Source organism: Phoca vitulina, unplaced genomic scaffold (genome assembly GCF_004348235.1).
Source record: "Phoca vitulina isolate PV1807 unplaced genomic scaffold, GSC_HSeal_1.0 scaffold100, whole genome shotgun sequence".
Classification (NCBI taxonomy): Eukaryota; Metazoa; Chordata; class Mammalia; order Carnivora; family Phocidae; genus Phoca; species Phoca vitulina.
In genome coordinates, this window is record NW_022589803.1 from 791010 (window position 1) to 811815 (window position 20806).

General features: G+C 60.5%; 1 protein-coding gene across 1 annotated transcript in view; it reads right to left on the reverse strand.

The window, feature by feature from the left end:
• CABIN1 (calcineurin binding protein 1) overlaps positions 1–20806 on the reverse strand; it is a 154292-nt gene that overhangs the window by 14940 nt on the left and 118546 nt on the right.

Consider the following 20806-nt stretch of genomic DNA (forward strand, 5'->3'; position numbering starts at 1 on the left):
TGGGGAGCCCCGCCACCATCTCCCTCAGTCTGCGCTCAGCCCACTGCTGCACTGGGCACCCTGCCCTTCGGCAGCTCCCTGGGGCATCCCCACACCCAGCACGGTGTCTGAGACATAGTGGTCCAGATGAGGCGTGGTGAAAGAAAGGACGACCAAGGGTGCGAATTATAAGTGAAGAGAAACAGGCCTGAGGCTGCGGGGCCTGGACATTAGGATTTATGTCTCTGGGGCAGGACTTTGGGGGCCTGGAGGGAGCAGGCAGGCTCACAGCTGGCTCTCTGTGGCTAACACCCTAGAGAAATTCCTGCCCAGAATGGACTGGGGCTGTGAGCAATGCCGCCTCCTCTACCTGGGGCCCCCAGCAGGGTACCCAAGGGGGGGGTGCAACTCCCAGGGCCCTATTCCCGTGGGTGCTCACTGACTAAGTCTATGCTCCAGCAGTCCCAGGAGGGAAGGCAGGGCACCTCCAAGCCCCCACAGCCTCCACACTGGATCCCTGGGCTTACACCGGACACAGATCCGCCACCCCCCCACCCCCGAGTAGTCTGGGGGTGCTGTGTAAAGGCTGGCAACCACCCTTCATCCCAGGCAGTGCCAAACAAGGCACTAGCTGCTTCCCGGCCTGGACAAAACCAGGAGGCTGAGGTCACCCTCACCCACGGCACCGACACCAACGCTGTAACTTCCCACTGGGCCGAGGGGGCTCCTGCAGCAGCTCAGGAAAAGCTGCCACTTGAGAGGACAAGGGACAGCTTTGAGCAGCTGTCTGGCCACTGTGGCCCTGACACCCTGCCCCTAGATGTACAGCAATGGCCGAGACGGTGCCATCTCTGTTGCCTGCCAGGCCTAGCAGTGTAAGACTAAAGAGCCCGGCTCTTCCACGGCACTTCTGACATCACCATGTTACATTCATCACCATGTTACGTTCATCACCACGGGCTCGCACAGCCACATCGGGGAGGGCGGAGCTCAGAGATGAGGAGTGACTCCCTCAGGGTCACACAGCAGGAGGGGCAGCCCCAGAGCTGGCCCCTCGCCGTGCCCACAGCTCTGAAGACAGGGAGGACAAGCGCAACCAGCCCAGAGGGAAGCCTCCACCACATGCCCCAGCCCTCTGCTGCTGGTCTCGGGCTCCTTCCCACACCTAACAGGAGAGGGGGAAAGCCAGAAACACAGCCCGACCATGTGCCGAGACCCCGCAGGCGTGTGCCAGGGCTGGCCCAGAGCCACAGGCCAAGTCCCGGAGCTGGGTGTGACCCTACTGCTCCCGGATCTCATTCTCCCTTAGGGCACAGAGGGGCGTGCCCTGCTCTGCACCATCAATCCTAAGGGCCCAGAATGACCCTGGATTTCTCTGAATGCCTCCCTCTTCCCTGGCTGAACCTCTGAAGACTCAAAGGACAGAGGGAGGTCACTCTTCCCAGTGTACCTTGATCTGGGGTCAGAAGGTCTCTCCCAGCTGCCTTATGAGCATGTGGGGGCGGAGGGCCCCTGACATCCTTCGGGGAATAATCAGGGAGGATGAATGGAAGACTCTTCCTCCAAATCGTGTTTGGGGGTGGCTGTGTAAGGAGAAGGGTGCTGACTTTTCTGGACCCTCCCCTGGTGAGTGGCTCTGTTCCTCCCATGGCACCCCTGCCCTCCATGCTGGCTGAGTCAGGGCACAGGCTGGGGGAGGAGGGGAGGAGGTCTGAAGACAGGCCTGCCAGGGACTTGGGGTGAGCCTGGTTGTGGGCAGAGACAAGGGTCATGGGGCCTCAGATATGATGCCCATGCCTCAAGAGACTCCAGGCACTTGAGGAACATGGGCCCCAACGCCTGGCCCCCACAACCTGCCTGGTGGGCACCAGCCTCAGCCTGCATGTCTGGGGAGCTCACCACCTCGGGAGGTGGCCCATTTTATCCTTGATAAATTGTTAGAAAAGGTTTCTTCCACTGTGCTATAACCCCAGGGATGTTCCCACACCCCTGGCCCTCCCTGGCATCCAAGCCTGCACCTTGTGCCCCTAACATTCCTGCCCCAGCTTGGCCCTCATCCTGCCTCTTCCTCCCACTCTTGCCCCCAATCCATCCACTCAGCCTGGGCCAGGACAAGTTAGGAAAAAGGTAATGTGAGCGCATCCCTCCCCTGCTTATATCCTTGACAGCCAGCTCCCTTACCTACCTCAGCTGAAGCCCGAGACTCACTGGCCTTTGCACCCCTCCTCCCTTGATCCCGGACACTGACCACGCCCGCCCCCTTATAGAGCTGTGAATTTTATGCTTCTCACTTTTTGGGGTGCCCTCTCAAGCCTGGCTGTGATGTCACCTCCTCTCTGAAGCCCTCCTGGCTTGCTGCCCTCCTAAGTCTCTGCCAGGACCACTCAAGGTCAGCCCCTTAGATGGTCAGGGGGTGGGCCTGTGGCTGGGAATGCATCCTAAGTGGGGGCAGGTCTGCTTCAGCTCCAGGTCCCCAGGGACCCGATACAAACCTGGCAGACAGGCAAGGTGCCCGCCCAGCTTGAGAAGGGCTTGCTGCTCGCAGAAGCCTAGCTCCTCCATCTCCCCGCCGGTCTCTCACCCTGGAGATTTCTAGGGTAGGTGGGAAACAATTCTGCTCTTCTGAATGCTTTTCAGGGCTCTGGGTGTGCATATGAGCCCTGCACTGGAGGGGGGTGGTGGCAGCATTTCTCCTTGCTGATGGCAAGTCAGCAACACGCTCACTGAGGGCTGGCAGGACCTGGGGCTGCTTGGAGGCCTATCCCGCCAGGCTCCTGGTCGGGCAAGGGCCAGCTCTCCTCTCTCCCCTGAAAGAGGCGGAGCCGAGAAGGCGATGCCAGAGGTAAAAAACGTTTGGCCCTCTGCAGGGTGGGCCAGGTGACCACAGCAGACTTGGCAGATGGTGGGGTCATGGGTAGGGTCCCTGCAGAGAGGGGATCCCAAACTCCTGCTCTTGCTCCCAAGTTCTAGAATCAAAGACACAGGGCATTTACCTGTTTGGTTTCCTTCTTGGAAGAGGGATGGGACGTGCCAAAATGAGCCAGTAAGCATGCTAAAAAAAAACCTCTCTGAAGGACTTACCATGTCACCCCCCAAAGTGGGCCAACCTGGGACTGTGAGGGGTGGCCGGGCACTGCCAGCCCCACCGGCAATCATATGCAGGCAGGGGCTGTCATCTGCTCTTTGAAGCAAGGAAGTGCCTCAGATAAGACACTTTCTGGATGCACAGCGAGCAGGGGTCGGGGTCTGCCTGCCATCCGCTCCCTGTCACGCCACGGCACCACAGGCCTGCCCTTCCCGCCCCTACCCTTCCTCCTCCACCCCATTCCTGATCCCCAGGATGCTGCTCCCAGCCAGGCACTGACAAATCTGGTGGCATCAGAGTTCCACGGTCATGGACGTTTTCAAGCACACTTAGCTGGCTCAAACTGCTCATTGTGCAGGTGGGAACTCGAGGCCCACTGAGGGGCACCGAGCCCCCAGCCCCATTGCTGGACGGCAGCCAAGCCCGGAATGCAGGTGGATTCCCTCCTCACGGCTGGGGTACTGGGCTACCTTCCACCGCAGCCACGGACTGAGAGCCTGGCTGAGCAGCCTCTGCACGGGCCCTGCTGGTCTGTGATCACTCTGAGAGCAGAACAGGGTCCCTGTGCCCGGGAGCCAGACTCCCAAAGGGCTTTTAGCCAATCCCTGAGGAGGGACGGGGCCAGGATGCACCCTGTGAGGACAGGTCTACTTTGTCCCACGTGTTTTAGGGCGCCCTGTTAATCCATCTCCTTTCCAGATATGTGCACGCGGCCATACCGTAACCCCCTATTTCAGCAAGGATGGAAGACCACACAAATCAGGCAGAGAGTCCATAGACATTCTGAAGGGAACCACAGCCACCATAAGCCCCGGGGAGGTTCCTGCAGACACGCAGCAGCCTCCAGGGACAGCTGGCCCGAGGGCGTGGAGCCACCAGGCAGAGCCGCAAGCTGGCAGGGTGGCAGGTAAGCCAACAACTCCGCCTTCTGCCTGTGTTTGCAGCCAGAGCCCCCACGATACCAGCAGCCCCGAGACGAGTGGGACCCTCCCCGCCCCCCCACAGAGGGGAAGAAGCCAAAGCACACTCCCACATACTGCCCCTCAGGAAAAGACAGCCCTGCCGTGCTGGGCCTGCTCTGAAGCCCCTCAGAGAACCAGGGAGCTCCCAGGGAGGGGACAGGCATCGGGCGAGGGATGTCTGCACGCGGGAGGAAGGGGTACAGCCAGGCTCCACCTGCAGCAGCCGGGGCCACATGCGCAGGCCTCAGGGAGGGTGCAGGGGATGTGCCAGGAGGCATCTGAGGGGGAGGAAGAAGGGGCCTAACGGGAAGAGAGCAGGCAGCAGTGCCCGAGAGGAGGGGCAGATGGGAGTGGCCCAAGGGAGGCCTGCACCTGGGGGCTGAAGGACAGGCCAAAGCAGGATCACAGAGAAGTGAGGGCAGGAGTAGCAGCCAGGGGCAGCAGGGACCCCACAAAGAGGGTCTGGGATGGGGCTCACCCTCGAGGGAGGAAGGCAGCACTGGTGCCGGGCAGGGCCTAGGGGGCATGAGGCAGGGTCCCTCCGACTTCTCCCTTGTGCCCCACCCAGCTGCCCTCCTGTCTGTAGCTCTGGCTGCACCCCAAGACTCCCCTCTGCCAAAGTGCAGGGCACACACTCAATTCCTGGCTGGGATGATGCCTGCTTGGAGAGCTATGGGCAGTTGGGGGCGCCCAGCAGCAGCCTCAGAGCACTTAGAAACACAGAATGGGCTCGAAGCTCCACCCATGTGCAGCTCCTTGGGAGCATCTCAGCCGACCCCCAATGCGTCCAAGTGGTTCCAGGCTCCTGGCTAGCAGATGAGGTCACTGAGACAGACTATAACCACCTGAATAATTCATGGAGCCCCAGACTCTGGGCTGAGCACTTGATACAAGTTACCAAACCCTCCCTGTAGCCTTGAGACTCCGGCATCCTCCTGCCGCTCTTAAGGAAACAGAGCTTCAGTAGCTGAGCCCCACACTTGAGCAAGCCTGGGGGTTCATGGAGGCTGGCCAGCATGGCTGGGGGCCCTTGGAGCCTTTCCCAGGGGAGCTGAGAGCTGGGTTGGTGGAAGGGGTGGGTTGCTGCCGGGCCACCTTGCACTCTTGCCCATGAACACACTGTCCACTCACAAAGGGGGCTGGAAAGCAGGGTGAGGCTGGTGCCTGGGCAGGAAGGCCATGAGGCCTTGGCCTCTGGTCACCAAAATCTTGGCAGGTGGCACCTGAGGGATGGACAGCAGATACCCTCACTGGCATGGAGCACTGCGCCTGGCTGCCAGGCTAAGGTCGTGCTCATTCCTAAGGCTCATGCTGTCTCCCAGCACACTGTAGTCTGGGGGCAGCTTCTTCCTGGAGGGGCAAGGACTCCCCTCTCCCAGATTCCTGATCAGCTGGCCAGTCCACACCTCCCTTACTGCCTCAGTGTGGGCTGGAAGGCCTTGCCCATCGTACTCCTGGGCCCCTGGCTCCCTGCACACCAGCAGGGCTTCCCATGGCTCAGGACCACCTCTGAGCTTGGCAACCCAAAACCACAGGTCCAGATACAGTTCTGATTCTCACATTAGCTCCAACTGCCCTGTGCAGGGCCGCTGTTCAGGCCATTCTTGACAGTATACCCCAAGGTCATTCTGAGGCTCCCAGATGCACTTGTCACCTTCATGGATCCCATCTTTCAGTAACAGCTCCCCCTGGGGCCTCCTCCACTCCAAGGGCACAGGCAAAGGCCCCCCAGGGAAACAAGGGGCCCAGAAATGCCAAAGCAGAGAAGGAGGCAGGTGGGAGGTGTGGCCCAATCGGGCTCTTCCATCTAAGCCACACTCAGACCCAGGGCATGGGCTTGTCACTGAGTGGATGAGACTCAAGCCATGGGGACCGGGTGCAGATTCCGACTCCTCCCACACCCACACTGGCAGGGACTGTCCAAGCGGGTAATCAACCCACCCTTCATTTTCCAAAGGGGGAAGGTGAGTTCACACAACCTGCCTGAAGCTACCCAGTGACCTGGTGTGGGATCAGACACAGGGACCAGACTCCCCTTCTTCAGGTCTCTCTCCCTGCATTCTCCCTGAATGCTTACAAAGGTACAAAAGGTCAGCAATGTGATCTGTGATTTACAGACTAGAAACAGAAATGCAGAACCAAGCGGTGATACCAAATCACTTCAGTTCTGAGCCAGGGCCTTTGAAGACCTGAGAACATCCCCTTGAAAGGGGAGGCTGGAACTGGACACCTGCTGGCAGAGGAATGGGGAGTGAGCATCCTCCACCAGTACCTCTGAGCGCCTCTGAGACTTCATAATCTAGTCCTTTGAGCCCCTGTTTTGGGCATGGCCTCCAGCCTCGGTCTTCCAGAACTCTGCTGGGCTCCTCTTGCTGTCCCCTGCTGCCCTACCCACAGGACTCAGGTGTCCCTTCCCCACTCTGCTATTACTGGGGTCATGTGCAGCTGGGGCACCTGGCAAGGCTCAAGCAGGAGGAGAGAAGAGAAAGTAGCCACCCCTGGGAGCACCCAGAAAGGCCACAAAGGAGACAGGCTTCAGTGCCTTGGGGATAAACTAAGCAGGGAAAGACGGTGAGATGCCAACAGTACTGCGGGAGACCTAGGGGTGCTTAGTCTGCTGAGGCAACAGGTGGGCAGCTGGCTGTCTGGACCATCTCCAGTTCACCCCAGGCTACTGCAGCCTGAGGGGGTCTACGTCTGCCTGGGGCCTTCTCAGGCCTTCCCTACCTGACCAGGGGCTGCTCATAGGATGCTTATAAAGGCTAGCTCTTGAGATCAGTAGCCAGTCCCAAGGATCTGAATCCTGGCCTGCCCTGCCACGGCCTCCCGGACTCTGAGCTGCCTAGGGTTGGGCAGGAAGGGCTGCCTCTCTCATGCTTACTGGCACCTCGGGCCCCCGAAATAGATCCTGGCCTTCTGGGGGAAAGGGAAGCCCTCCCACATGAGAGTCAAGCTAGGCAGACAGGGACGTGGGCCCATTGGGCCTGCCTGAGCAGCCTCCAGAAAAGGAATGTTCCAGGACAAAACCACAAACCCTGGCCTCCAAGTCCCCTCAACCTCAGTGCAGCTCTAGAGTGCCTCTGAGTAAGTCCCCAGCATGAACCAAGGCGAACAGGCTCTGGAGAGTTTATGCCCCAGATGAATCCCCTCTGGGTGCTGGGAAGGCCCAACTCAGGAGTTGCTCCAGAGTGACCTCTGGGTCTCCCAGGGCCAATCGGCCTGGCAACTGGGCAAAAAGCCAAGTGCATCCCAGGAATCAGGAGTCTCGTGGATGGGTCAGGCACACCCACCAGAGGGGGTCCCTGCTAGTAGGAGAGACAGACACACATGCATCCAGGGTGAGGGGAGAGAAGGAATGGTTGGTACGAGGAGTAATGGGGTGAGAGAATAAGGACTTTGGGGAGGGAGTGTTCAGGGAAAGCCAGAGAGAAGCCAGGAAGGAGAAGGGGCCAGAGGAAGAGGAGCCTCTGTCAAGTGGGGAGGAAACAGGCAACCCCCTAGGGTTGACCTTATCACCCAGAGTATCCTGAGCAGGAGAACAAAGGAGTGTGGAATTTTTTTTTTTTTTTTTGAGCTTGTAATTTTTATCTTAAATTGTAACTTGGTAAACAGAGCACAGGTATTTTTTTCTACCATCCACACTCCTGTCATTTAAAATGACCACAGCGCATCACCCCACAGGTGTACCCAAACCCATCCAGTCCCCTCCTGGTGGGCACCTGGGGCTGAGTCCTTAGAATTATGAACAATGCTGGCTGAACAGCCATCCCCACAGATCTTTTCTCTCTCTCCTTGGAATGGATCCCCCAGAGGGGACAAAAGAGTAGGTATGCAGCAGCAGCAGCAGGGCCTTGGTTCTGACCTATGACAGGAGGTGTGTGTTGTGGGGGGAGGAGGGGGCGCAGTCCATCATCCTAGGCCTTCCCAGTCCCCAGTTAGCCCTGTGTGCCATAGTATGACAGGTGAACAGGCCTCCCAGGGCTGCTCAGCTCCAACATTCCTGTCCACAGAAAACACAGTACTGTGAGCACCCAAGGGAGAACCCGTCCCCCCCGCAGAGGGATTCCTGCAGCCCACCCCCCACCTGGCATGGGTGCAGTAGTAACTCAGCGCTCCAAACAGGCGAGGGCGGGCAGCCTGCTGGCATCCCATTCCCAGGAGCAGCGGGCTTGGGGCTGTGGGAGCAGGCTGCTTCTAGCTGAGGACCTTCTTCCATGCAGGTGATGAGCTGGAGAGAGCAAGGGAGCCCCTCAGTAGGAAGGGGTACTGGGGTAGATTAGGGCCTCTCCCCCCAGAAAAGCATAAAAACTTTCCACAGTCCAGCCTCAGTGAGGCAGCCCACCTGACCCCAAGCTGAGCCAGGACAGAACCTGGACCCTTGGCCCTCAGGTCAGGAGCAGCCTTGGGGAGAATACCAGCATCCTCCAAAGTCTTAGGGAGACACCTGTCGCTGGCAAACCCATATGAACCTCCCAAACAGCAAGACCACTTGGAGAGGGTGTGTAGGGCTGCACTTGGTGGCTGTAAGCCCGGGGGGCCAACGATACTGACAGGGTGCCTGTCCAGCTTCTTCAACATGGGATATCAATGTAGAGCTCACCGGGAGTGACTTGTCCCGGGGCACACAGCCAACAGGGAGCTGAAACTATGGCAACACTCACACTACTCTACTCTTCCCACTGCACCCCGCTTGTCCCCAAGTAAGGTGAACATCAGAGACAGTGCCAGGTTGGCAGGGCGGCACCTCTCCCACAGCTGGCCCAGACAGTTCCATCTCCTTCAGGAGCCACCCTCCTCAGGAGTCCCAAGGCCCTTGGGGCCAAGACTCCCCATCTTCCTGATGCCCCGAAGAGCGAAGGGCCCCGCCCCTCCCACAGCACTTGGAGCCACTGTCCCGCTCCAGGCCTACGGTTGGCGGCACAGCCAGGGGTAGGCTAGGTTGAACACCCCTGGGGGCAGGAAGTCCTGCAGCTTCCACTGCAAACCCACCAGGGCCCGCCTCTCTGGCCGCAGGGTTGCACAGAAACCGCCAGGGGCGCCGTCACCCTCCACCCAACCAGCGGTTCTGGCTGGGCTCCCGAGGGCAAGGGATTCCCCGCGCCATCCACAGGTAATGAGTCCCCAGCACAGGCAGGATTTGGGGAAGCCTGCAATTTGCCTGCAGCTGGCGCCCGCCCACTTTCAGCCTCTTCTACCAAATGAGACGTCGCACACTGGGTCCCCAGAGCTGTTGGCTGCCCCTCCCCTCCCCCGCAGCCCCCCCCCCCCCCCCCCCCCGGAAACGCAAAAGCGCAAAACAACTAGGGGCGGGGGGGGGGGCAGCCCAGCCCTCAACTCCACCGCGGCCCCGCCTGCGTGTGCCGCACCCCCGTCCTGCGCCCACGCCCCACGCCCCTCTGCACCCTCCCTCCCCACTCCGTCGCGGGGCAAGGTCCTGGCCCAGCTCCGGGCTCCGAGCAGGCTAGGCAGTCACAAACCGCTGGCACCATCCTGCCGCCCCCGCACAGCAGCTATTTATAGCTGGGGAAGCACCGCGCCCGGGCGCCGCTGCCCACCCCGCCGGCCCGCTCACCATCCCCGGGAGCGGCCCCGCGCTGCTCCTCCTCGGCGCCGCCCGCCGCGAAGTTGCTCGGGCCGGCGGGAGAGCGGCTTTGGCTTTCGCTTTCGCGCAGCACAGCGCAGTGCACACCCCCGCGCGCCGGCTCGCGGCCCCGGGCTGGGTCGGGCTGGACTCGCCCGGGGCTCGCTGCGCGGGCTTCTCCCCCGGCGGCGCGGGTGCGGGTGCCGGCTCCTCCAGTGCCCGCCGCCCGCCCCCGCGCGCTGCCGCCCGGCCCACCCGGCCGCCCACCTGACGCTGCGCAGGGCGCCGGCCCGGGGGCATGGGGGCGCCGCGGCCCCGCCGCCGGCCGACTTCCTCCGCCGCGGCGCCCGGGAAACCATGGCCCGCGGGCTTCCTGCTGCGCCTGGCGGGCAGGGGGCCGGGGCGGGGGTGGCAGCCCAAACCGACCCCGGGAGGGCTGGGCAAAAGCTTCGGAAAGCAGGGAGCCGGCAGGCAGACGAGGAGAGGCGGTCGCGGCCCAGGCCCCCGCCCCCCGGCCCCGGTCAAGTTCCTACCCGCCGGCTCCGCCGTGGCATCTGTGCAGCGGAGCTAGGGCGGGCGCCGGGCCATGGCCGCGGAGGCTCGTTCGCTCGCGGCGGGCCGGGGCGGGGCGGGCAGAGCCGGACGGGGCGCGGGCACTCGCTCCCTCGCTCGGCCTGGAAGCGGGCCCAGCAGCGCAACTGACTTTTGCCGGCCAATCCTCGCAGGTTCCCTGGCCTGGTGCGCGCGGGTGGTGGTGGGCTGCCCACCCGGCGAGGGGTGCAGCCCTCACCGCAGGAGGCTGTGGGTCCCAAAGGCCCCGGACCAAGCGGTGTAGGGCCGGCAGGGAGTGCGGCGGGGGGGTGGTGGGGGGTGGCGGTCCTCACCCTGCACGCGGTAGCTATGTGAACGGCGCCCCCTGGAGTTGTGCCAGGCGAAGGCCCTGTGGAGGGCAGAGGAGTGGGTGTGTGGGGACACGCAGCTACACTGAGCTGTCCTTGCAGATCCAATGGGGCAGTGGGAGGTGGAGTAAAGGCTTTCCCACTAACATCCTCAGGGGGAAGGGCAGAACAGAGATGCCATGGCAGTCCCCCAGTGGGTTTTACAGCTGGCAGGGGCTTCATTTTCCAGTTGGGCCGTGAGGCTGAGCCTGGAGAAGGCCCTGGGTCAAGGCGGTGGGAGTGGCCTGGCCAGGCCAGGCAAAAGCAGGGTGGGCTCAGGATTCCCCTCTTGGACTCTATTCCAAGAACGGCAGTAGCACCCCTCCCTCTCAGCACAGGGTAGCCTGGAAGGGGGACTGTGCTCATTCTACAGATGAGAAATGGGCTCAGAGAGAAGAGCCTCACCCAGGAACATACCACCATGCCCCCAGCACCCATAGCTCTGGTGTGCACACAGCACTGTGGGGCACGCTGCTCCAGGACTGTCCACCAACTACCAGTAGCTCCTCCCTTGCCAGGTGAGGAGAGGCCAAGCAAAGGCAGGGACAGTGGATGGAGAGATGCTGCACCAAGCCCTGGCCTGCCACCAGGCAACCACCCCCCATCCGCTGCCCCCAAGCTTCTCTCTCACCACCTCAATGCCTTGAGTTCCTTGCTTCCTCCTCCTTCCCCACACACCCAGAGACCTCAGATCCACCTGGCCCCTATCCTGGTGACACCTGTCCTGGTGCCATCTCCCTGAGCCAGCTTGTTTCCACCTATCCTACACTTAGGCTAGTTCCTGCACACTAGTGTTCCCAGTCTTACTATGTGCCCCTACCAGGTGCCCTTAATCCAAATGGGCTCGGGTCCAACCTACCCCTTCAGCCAGGGGGATGTCACACTCTCTGTCCTCCCTCCCTCTCCCCCTGGAGGACCACTACTCCCTGCCAGGCACTGGAAGAACCAGGCTGCGGTTCTAGAGGTCATTCACTTGCAGGGAGACAAGCATGAGCACAAGCCACCCCAGGGTTATGTGAGGACAAGGGTCTCCTGACTGGGTGCTCGCCACAGGTCGAGTCTCAGAGGAGTTCTAAATCCACATGGTGCTCAAGTCACAACAGCCCCTCGCCATCTACATGCATATCATCATTTGACACTCACATGTGGGGACAGGTTCAGAGAGGTTGGGCACTGGTTCAGAGTCACACAGCAGTAAGGTCAGTATGGCCAGGACCCGCTGCCAGGCCTGGCTGGCTTCAGAGCTGGTTGACTCCTCCTGGCTGTACGGAAGGCTGAAGCAGACAAGTGACACTTGTGCCTTGCACAGCTCATGACCTCACTTCATACCTTATCCACTTCCTGTAAGATAAAGTCAGACCAAAGGAGGCTGAGAACATGTGCTCATCACACCTAGGCCAGGAAGAAGCTGTCTGTGTTACAGAGTATGTAGTTCTCTGGAAACCAGCCCTTGCGATGCTCTCATGAGCACACTGAGGCCCAGGGTGGGATGGGGCAGTCTGGGGTCCCGTGGTTTTGGCTGTCATAGCAGGAGGGAGGCCCGTAGTGGGTGAGGGGAGTTCAGGGGTTCTGTGCCAGGCCTCTGCCCAGCAAAGTCTCTGGAGAGACTAGCCTGGGACACCGTGTGCTCCCAGTGGTCTCCAGCTTCCTCGGCCCTGCCCCAGGGACCTCACAGTACCCAGCACCCCAAGCCCTGGTTTGTGCAAGCCCTCTCCAGAGCCCCGTGACATGGGCACTGCCATCTCTAGCTGACAGACCATGGCACTGAGGCCCAGAACCGGGAGGTGGTAATCACTCTCCCTGAGCCCCCAGGAGGAAGCATTCCTGTGCACACTTCATGTGAGAGTGTTGAGACAAGGGACCCTGGTGGGCTTGCATCAGAACCTCAGGAATTCTTTGGGCCCAAAAGAGCCTTGTGCCCCTTCTGGGACTTATCAGTACCCTATGCAAGAGAGCCCCCATGGGTCCTGATCACCCACAAAGCACCTGGATGTGCAGCACATAGGCCTCTGACTGCTGTCCAGGGAGGATGGCAGCTCATCCACCTCAGGGCCACCCCTGAAATCTTGGCAGCTGCGGCAGCACTCCGCCAGCCTCAGGGGCCCAGGAGGCCAGTCCACCCTGACCATGCTCACCCAGTGTCTGGCAGGAGCCCTGGCGAGCAGGGTCTGACCTGTGGGTTGCCTGCTCTGGGTCAATCCTGGCGATCGGGTGGCCTTGCCCCCTGTCTGGGTGTTGAAGGGCATGCTCCAGCCTGTCCGTGGAGGACAACTGATGTTGGAAGTGGATGTGCTGGCCCTGGGCTGCATGTAGGCCCAAGCCTCCTCAGCCTCGGGCCAGGAGGAGCCCCATGCCATCAGAGTACCCCACTGCCTTTCTTTTTTTTTTTTTTTTAAGATTTTATTTATTTGACAGAGAGAGACACAGCAAGAGAGGGAACACAAGCAGGGGGAGTGGGAGAGGGAGAAGCAGCCTTCCCGCAGAGGAGGGAGCCCGATGCGGGACTTGATCCCAGTACCCTGGGATCATGACCTGAGCCGAAGGCAGACGCTTAACAACTGTGTCACCCAGGCGCCCCACCCCACTGCCTTTCCAAGGGATATCTGACCTTCAATCTCCAAAGCAAACTTCGATGACTGATCATAGAACACAAAAGTCTTGAGGATATTGCCTGGTCCTACAGGGACTTTCCCAGGCAGACCCCTCTCCCCAGTCCAGCTCCAGAACAGATGAGTCACAATGGAGAGGACAACGGTGGCAAGGGCAATAGGTAGGTGGCCCTGAGAGCCACCTCCCCACCCCTGGGCCCGAGTCCCCTGGTTAAGGGCCAACTCTGAGAGGTGCTGACCCATCACGCCCCCCCCCCCCAGCTGCTGTCCACCCAGCAGCCCCTGGCAGCCACCAAGGAGGTAGGGAGGCCAGGGCTTCACCCATTTTCATGTTGGGAAGCTGGGTGGCCAACATTCCTCTTTGCAGCCCCTATCTGGCCCCTCCGCCCACCCTGTCCTGTGTGGCCACGTTTATTCTCTACACCACAGCCATTTCTAAAATGCCAACTGCCCGCTGCCCTTAGGATAGAGGCCTGGCCTCCCCCAAAACACGCATGCTCCCAGGGGTGGCTGCAGAGAGGGAAAGCTGAGCTGGCTCTCCAGGAGCCCAGGGATGATCACCAAAGCCAGAAGAACTAGAGAAAGCCAAACTGAACAACTGTGGCATTGTCTGGACGAGCAGTCCCTAGCAGGAGCACGTGAGGGGAGGAGGAGGGTAAGCAGGGCCAGAGAGCAAAGTGTGAACTGCCTCAAGGTGTCTGTTGAGTGAGGAGGCACAGAGAAGGATGAACAACACTGGCCTGTGGGGCAGATGCTGTCACCCTGTGTTACTTAGTAGAAAGAAAGACATGCTGTGTCCCTGGGTATGGAAACCAGACCAATGGGTGAATGTGTGCATGTCCCCAAGCCTCTGCCTCAGCATGTCCTCACCCTGGGGTGGACCAGCAGAGAGGGCAGACGGGGCACTGTTCACCCTTTTCTGGACACTTTCTGGTCACCGGAGCAGTGCAGCCCGCTGGAGTGGTAACCACAGCCTTCCTTGCACATAGGCGCTTGGCCTTTGGCTCATGTGCCAGTGAGGGTAAGCAGCCCCCAGCAGAGGTGGGTTCCTGGCCCAGTGAAGCCAATCAGATTCCAGAGCTGGGCTGCTGCCCCAGGTGCTGCCGGCTGAGCTGCCCAGGGGACCATGTGGCCCTAGTGGCCCCCTGCAACCATCCCTTCTCAAGACCTGAGCCAACACAGACCCGCAGGTGGCTCCTGGTTCCTTTCTACTGACTGTGACCTTAGTCCCCACTTGACCTAACCCCATCTTCCTCCTTGGCTGAGTCCAGGGCTACCTTTAGGTGGCAAGAATGCTCCTTGGAGTTAATAATCCCAATCCTCAGCCTTAGAGTTTTGAGCTGCCAACTGGTTTGGAGGCACAAGCCTTACCGCTGTTCACCTGCCTCCCTGCTGTGGGACCCTGGCTCTGTGTGACGTGGGCCTGGGCAGCCTCTCTGCCAAGTGCATGCCAGCCGAAGACACTGGGCCTCCCAGTCTCATGCGAGCCAGCTTCCTCTCCCTTCCCTGACAGCTAAGACATCGAAACGTGCCTCTCCTGCCCAGTTTACAGACCCGCAGCTACAACCCCACTTCCTTCTCATATGCTAGAGCTTCTGGTACCCAGGAGTTCCTTAGACTGTGCTCTAAGGCTGCAAGCCTGAATCCAGCTGTTTTGCCTGTATGCCCATGAGTGAGGACACAGTGGTGGGGAACAGGGAAATGACATGCCCAGCCACGGTGGTCAGGGCACAATGCAAGGATCCCTGTCCCTCAGACTAGGGCTGCGTCTGCCTCAACAGGCGTGCCCATGCCATGCACAGCTCCACAGGGACCAGCATGTGGGCCTCTGGCATGCATACATTCCCACCAGTGCCTTACCAAGAGGGGAATGCCAAGTCCACATCCCCAGTCACCATGAGGCAGACTCGGACACCAGGGCTCTCATGGGAAGGGACTGACGCAGCCAGAGTCCACATCAACTCAGCTTACCTGGCACTTCCAGCCCAGCCAGCTTGGGGATCAAGGGCACAGGTGGCCACAGAGGGAGAGAAACAAGAACGAGACAAAGGGACAAGGCAGCTTCCTGGGGAAGACACAGTGGCATCTGGGCTGGGTGCTGCTGGACAGGGATCTCCCCACACAGGGGAACAGAACGGAGGAGAGACAGGTGGGGGGCCTGTGACATCAGGGACAGCCAACGGGACCGCGTGGAGGGGCCTCTGTGGAGAGAGAAGGGTCACAGGCAGGGCAGAGAATGGAGGCCAGCAGGCTATGAGGCCTTTTGGGGCAAGCTGGGTCTTGGGGTGTGATTGATGGGGACCATGAGAGCCTCCCTGGAGCGAGAAGACGCTTACAATGGGCTCCTCTGAGCCCACCCCCGTGTCAGGTCTGGGAATGAGATCTGCGTCCAGGCTTCTAGAATCGCCCACTCTTTGGAGGACTGCTGAGCTGCTTCCGCTTCATCTCAGGAGGGAAGCCCGCATCCTAGAAAAGCCATGTCTGACATGCACACTGAGAAAACTAGGACAGTCTATCTATCGTCTGACCCCAGGTTCCTAATAAATGGCCTTTGTGGGCTTGGGGGACTGGGGGGGCAGCTCTGGCTTCTCTGGCTGGGCTGCTAAGTGAGGGGGAGTGATAGGAACCTCAGTAGGGTCAGGTTCAAGGCACGGTGGCTGCAGTAGCTGTGCCCCATGCCAGGTTTCTTCCCTTGATGGCCCCCACAGGATCCTCGTGCAGGGAGAGGCCGAGCTGAACGGTGGGCAGGGGTGAGCAGACACCAACCACCAGACAGAGGTGAGGTCCTAGACAAAGCTGGCACCGCCATGGGCATGTGCTTCCCAAGCAGGGCCACCACTTTCTCCTAACCCAAACAGCCCCCGGTAGAAACCCTTCAAATCTCATATACAGCATCAGAACTCACCCTGCAGAGCAGGGCTCAGTCTGCAGTCCAGGGGGGCCCCCGAAGCAGAACACCTCTGAGTCGTGACCAGAACACGCACCCCAGGCATAGCACCCTCCCCTCTCTGGAGCAATGTGCAACCTCTGTGATGGCAATGGGACCTCCCACTTATGCTGTGAGGGGACGGGACAGGGCTCCATCCCCTAGCAGTGGGGTAGCCCATTCAGAGTGGCTCCTACACAGGCAGGATGCTCCTGCTGGCCCCACAGCAGAAGGTCGAAGCCTAAACACAGCACTCTCACACCGAGCTGCAGGGGACATGGGTCTTATTTCTCTGTGGCCAGAACCTACCCTCCCCCAGCCTCCCCTGACCCTCCACAAGGCTCTTTTTGGCCCTGCCTGAACATTCTCCCTAACCTCTCTAGCCCCCAGGCCCTTCTCCAGGCCTTCCCTTCAAGCTACACAGCCCATTGCTCTGAGAGCTCCCCGCTTGACCACGACACTGCAACCAGGACACCCTGCGGTGGGCGCCCCACTGCCACAGGACAGAGCCAGCCTGCTGACCACAGATACAGGGCTGACGCCATCTACCTTCTCCACCACTCCTGCCCTGAGCCGTGAGGACCCTCACACCGCACACTGCCTCCCTTGGGTTCCCTCTCCTGGAACGCCTTCTCCCTGGTCTGCCAATCTGGCCAACTCCTCCAGGAGTGTTCCTGACTACCTGCCCCCACTCCATTTGCTGAGGCTATATTGCACCCACAGCACCTCGAGACGCACAAAGTAGTACACTCAGGGTGCCTGGGCCAAGTGCTGGGGGTGGGTACTGACACTCAACCTCATACAGAAGTGAGGCTACGGAGGGTAGCGAGCTCCTGTGCTCCTGAGCAGAGCCATCTCCTCTCACCCAGGGGAGGGCTCCTCATCTGCGGCCCCTGGGGGCCAGCCTTCCATTTCCAAGGCCTCCGTAGCACCACCTCATTGGGTTTCACACGCCCCTGCCTCTGTGGCAGAGCCAGGTTGACTTTCTACCTGTGGGGAGCCCGGGCCTGAGCCTCAGCCAAAGCATGGCCTGGAGCCCAAGGCTCCCCACCTTCCTCCAAGTAGGTCCAGGTGGGTGTCTCTCTGGGAATAAAGCCCAGCACTGACCTGAGGGGGCTGAGGCGGCCAGGCCCCGAGAAATGCTCCTGCTGCCTGGGTATCCCCGCGGACTCTCTCCTAGGCACAGTGTCCCAGGGCACATGGCAGGCAGTACCGATATAACCCCCTGAGGTAGGTCTAATCAATCCCACTTTGCAAATGAAGAAACTGAGCCTTACAAAATCTGACTAGCTTGTCTGGAGCCACCCAGCTATATGGGTGGAGCCAAGCATGGAGCAGGGCCTGGGCCTGCCCTTGTGAGGGAGTGCTTGCTCTACCCCCAGGGGCACCGGTGGCCACAGCCCATCACCATGGAAACCAGGCAGGGACTCCTGGAGCTGGAGCTCTGGTTTGGATTTTAAACCCAATGCTGCTGTCTCAGAAGCAACTTGGTCAAACTTTCCAAAGAGGAAAAGTGGACAAGGGGGGCTGGAGGAGGAGACAAATTCCCAAACTGAAGTTACCCCAGAAAGAAGGCCTGGCCACTGAGCTTAGGAAGCCTTGTCTGGGTTGGCAGAATGGTGGCAAGGCAGAGACCCCGCAGCCTCTCCGGGGCTCCTGCCCCTCCTTCCCAGGAGCCTGGGCAGGATGGGAGTGTGGCCAGAGCAGGTGGCACCAAGCCCTTCCTGTCTGCTAGAGAGGCTGCCCTTTCATGTTTCCCAGCGGGGTGTGTGGGAAACTGTTCTTTTGGAAATGGGCTGGAAAACCACTGACCTCATCCACTGGCCACCTCTGGAGATGGGGAAACTGAGGTCAGCAGGGACCAGGACCAGGAAGCCAACAGCAAAACTATACTCTGAGGGCAGAGCAGCATCCACCTTGCCCAGAGTAGGGTGCGCAGGAAGATGTGTGGGCCAGACATGTGGGTATCCCCATCCCAGCCACGCTCCAGGCCCCGCCTGCCATCCACAAGCCCCAGCCACGCCTGCAGAGGCTCCTAGCTTGAGAATCCCCCCCGTACAAGGCAACCTCACCATCATGCACAGTAAAAGATGGGAGACTTTAGGCCAGAGTGTGACCTCCAACCCTGGGGCTTAAGGGCAACCAGGGCTCCCCAGAGGGGCAACCCCATGCTCTCAAGAATCCATCACAAGCCAAACCTGGTGGCCTTGCCATCAGGTATGTTCTTGTAGGGGAGCATCTCTGGCCCATGGGAGGTACTGTTTGGGCCCCTCACTCGGGCTCCTATGGCCAATGCCCATCGCCTCAGGAAATCCATCCTCCTAGCTTCCACTCTACGTGTAGGCGCCTCAGAGTGGCCAAAGGCTGCGGGCAGCTCACCCCGAACCCCCAAGCTCCCCTGAGGGTACAAATGACCTGTCTGGAGGGACACCCAGGAAGCAAGGAAGGGGAGGCAAAAGGGCAGCATTTGGCAGTGGATGCCAGAGGGCAGCAGCCATGGGCACATCTCTGGGGAGGGCAGGCAAAGGCCCGCAAATACATCCTGCCCTCCCTTCTGTCCCCACCCCTGTTGCAAGACCCCTTTGGGACCCTCAGCTGCTCTCCACCCCTGCCACCTCCCACATCTGGAATCTTCCCTGGTGGGGGGATGCTACTGCTTCCTCTTTTTATCAACCAGGTGGGTTTGGGGGAAGCAGAATAGGAATGCTACGTGCTGCCAACAGCCCACCAGACACCACTGTTGCAGGGAGGGCCAGGCAGGGCAGGGTGGGTCTCTCCCGTGACCTGGGGCCCCTGTCTACCTGCCCAGGACAGGGAGGTCACACACTCCGGTAGGGGTCAGGCCCAGAAAAGGCCCCATCTGGGCTGCACAGGGCTACTTCTTGGGGCTCAGATATGTGACCTGTGGCCACCTGAACACAGGGCTGGGACCACAAGGTTCTCAAGTGTCAAGTGCTGGACACTCCCATCTCCCATCTCAGAGATGAAGAGATTGAGTCTGAGAGATCACGTACCACCTCGTAGAGGACACGGTACTTCCACACCCTGGCTCAGTCAGCAGGTACACCAGGCCCACGGGGGCGGCACCATGGCAGGAAGCAGAGTCCCTACCCTACCACTCCCTGGCTCAGGGGCCCGGGGCTTGCCACCTCGGGTTCCTCAACTGCGAACAGGGTAATGCAGCACCCCTCCTCCCCGCAGGCTTTGGGTGGGGCCAACTGGTCGGAGCCTGGCAAGCAGGATGAAGCCCAGGGCAGAGGTGGGCAGTCACGTCTGCAGGCCCCCTCCTGTCTGCCCTGGGCACCGTGGCCAACAGCGTGGGGTCTTACCTCAAACTTTGCCGGGCCGGGTGCAGGCTGGGTGTGGGTGGGTCGGTGGGAAGGGGGGAAAGGGGGATAGGAAGAGGTCTGAGCTCTTTGGGGTGGGAATCCCAGCTTTGCTCCTTCCGGCCTGAGGGATGCTGTGCCGTGCTGCCACTGTCCTTAGCCTCAGCTTGCTCATCATGAGATGGGGATCATGGGGTTGCAGGGAGGAATAACGAAGGAAGTACCCACGAGTCCCTGCACCCATGGAAGCAAGCCCTGTGGCCTCCATCCCCTCCCTGGTAGAGGCCCACTGACTGGCATTCTCTCATACCTTTTGGCTTTCCACCGATTGGCCGCCTGCAGCCTGGGGACGGGGACACAAGGAGGGCCTGCCAGGGAACCCCATCTTCTTTCTGGCCCTGAGGTGGGGTACCTACAGCCTCGGCAGCCAGAGCCCTCCCTCAGGCTCTCCCCTCGCTCCCAGCCATCCTCAGGTCCTTGCTCTGCTTTCCAAAGCCTTGCTGAGGCCTGGGCCTCCTCCTAGAAGTGTGCCTCCCCCTGCTGCCTTCAGCACCACGGTGCTGCCCCTCCAGATGGTGGCCCGGCGCCTGGGACAGTGTCCCAGGGCGTAAAGCTCAGAGCTCTCTGCCTGAGCTGAGGCAGTTACGTGCAGTGCCCCAGAAAGACACAGCAGGGACATGTACCCAAGAGCAAGCCTCTAAGCACTAGCGTGCAGTGGGAAAAGAAGTCTACCCTGGAAAATGTTCTTCTCTTCAGGAATGTTAAACAGCAAGCTCCTGACTGAGCACCCCCAGTGGCTGGGTGGAGGGGGCTGTGGGCTGAGGTCAGTTCTGGATGTGTACACAAATCACTGCCGTCCCCCCGGGCTGGCCAGAAACTCCGGCGTGGAAGTTGGCCCACAGGATGCGGGTCCCAGGCCTGGGCTCTAGTCTGGGCTCTGCCACTTGCTGGCTGTGTGGCCCAGGGCAAGTCACAGCTGTACCATCTGCAGGGGTCTCCGCACCCCCTTGCAGGATGGGCCCAGTGTGCGGGATCACGAATGCCAAGGGCTTAAACATATCCTCTCCCTCTGCCCAGGCATCCTGGCACTGCCACAACTGTGGATCCATATCTGGAGATGGAAACTGTCTCCAACGGCCAGAAAAGACTGCACACTGGGGGATGACCATCTAAAGGCTGTTTACATTTGATTGTTGGTGGTTTTTAAAAAATTCTAGCTGTGAATGAGGGCGGCTGGGCTTGGGCAGGGATTGAGAACTATGCTGTGGTCCTGTCAGGATAGGGGCCTGGGCATCCTGTGGCCTTGTCCCCACTGCCCCACTGCATGCCAGCCCCTTGGGCTGGGACACTCTGCAGCTTCTCAGGTGGGAACCAGCCACCCCCCCCCCCCCCCCCCCCCC